Source organism: Dipteris shenzhenensis, chromosome 32 (genome assembly GCF_047967505.1).
Source record: "Dipteris shenzhenensis isolate YYH24624 ecotype China chromosome 32, Dip_SZ_1.0, whole genome shotgun sequence".
Classification (NCBI taxonomy): Eukaryota; Viridiplantae; Streptophyta; class Polypodiopsida; order Gleicheniales; family Dipteridaceae; genus Dipteris; species Dipteris shenzhenensis.
In genome coordinates, this window is record NC_141627.1 from 38,110,036 (window position 1) to 38,111,752 (window position 1,717).

Here is a 1,717-nt window from a genome sequence, read left to right on the forward strand (position 1 = left end):
CCTTGAATGAAGTGGATATGCCATGGCATGTTTAATGCAGGCTTATGGATGTTTTTCATCTGCAGTAGAGATAGTCCATGTCATTAAACTTCTCTTGACAAATATTCTTATAACACAATTTTGTGACCAAGTAGCAGCTATTATCCTAAGAATTTGCTGTAATTGAGTGTACAAGTTTCAAATTTGTCTGCAAAAAAATGTGGTTTCTTTTTAATAATAGCTTGGTATACCTCATTTCATCTCAACTGCATGAACATAATTAAAGTCTTTGACATCTTCAAAGCAACAAGTTTAAATTAGATCTAGACTTTGTTATTAGTTTAGATTTAAAATCACTTAAAACATTACCTGATCTCATGAGCTTTGATCTACTATCTCAATAATTGTACTCGCAAGATCTTTGCACTTTATTGTACTTTCTCTTCTTTGTAGAATTTGCACATAAATACAATGTCAAAATTGTAACTGAAATAATTAAACTAAAAACAATCTTAAAAATCTACTTCACCTTCTTGTTGTTGAGAACAAATGAAAATCCTTTGGAGACAGTGCCCTCCGACTCCATTAAAATGTCATTATGTAATTGAGAGAGAAGGTGCAACATTGCCTGAGTGAGATGATGCTTAGTACACTTCCATTCTCAGTGATTGTAATTTCAATTAAACCATTTTATGGACCAAAAGAGTTCTCATCTTGATCCAGTGGCACAAGTTCTGAACCAATCATCCTACTTCGTTTGTAGTAGAAAGAAAGTATGTAGTTTTGAGATGAAATCATATATTCCAATTGGAGTGAGTTATGGAGAACCTCACAATACACATTGCTGGCAGTTGTCCTGTCCCAATCAGCATCTAGAAAGTTTGGAATGCCATTGTCTCCTTTTTCTTTAAAAGTCAACATGGTCTTGCAAACCTTCATTGGAAAATCATGAAAAAGATCTACAAATACTGTAAGGGGCATGCAAATGTTTATTTTGACTATTCTCATGGCAATGTTTGGTCTCAAAGACCTACACTTCTGTGAACATCTTAGCTCTATATGCTTCTATTATCATGCCATCTGGAGTAGGCCAATCAACTATATTTCATGCTGGAATATCTTGTTCTTGCAATACACCATAAGTATTATCCTTGTCTAGTAATTGGTGAAAGTGGTCATAAAAATATATACCTGATTGAGCCAACTGTGTTGCAAGTTTGCCTTGATACTGTAGCTCTCTGATGGCTCCGTGTAGAACATCAAAGAATCCCAATATGCACTCCATTGGATGCCATTCCTCATACGATGAAGGATATATGTCTAAAACAAGCCAAGAGGTGATATCAAGATATAATGAGCCAACCCAAAATTTGGTTCAAATACGAACTCACTCAATTTGAAAAATTACAATTGGGTCTATGTTGTGGAAGATATGTTGGATAATCTTGCAAAACAAGTTCTTGATGCATATAGACATGTTGTACTAGGATTTCATTTACAAACCTCCTCCCTTCTTTGATTCTAAAATCTTTTACTCTGCCCTTCCCGAGAAGCCTGAAAGACATTAAATGATTGTGGTTTCTTCCTCTTGTTGGGTTGCATTAGTACCCATGCTCCTTTTGCCATAGTGCTAGTCTTTTCCACCTACCATCCATAGTAATAGTACTAGAAACTTCTATGCACGAGATAGAAGAGGAAGGTCAATGAGATAAACAATTACTCTTCACATCACCATCTA

The 1,717-nt window shown here is 35.1% G+C and overlaps 1 pseudogene; it reads right to left on the reverse strand.

The window, feature by feature from the left end:
• Positions 1-209: 209 nt before the first annotated feature.
• Positions 210-1,448, reverse strand: LOC147880713 (uncharacterized; annotated as a pseudogene).
• Positions 1,449-1,717: the final 269 nt, after the last annotated feature.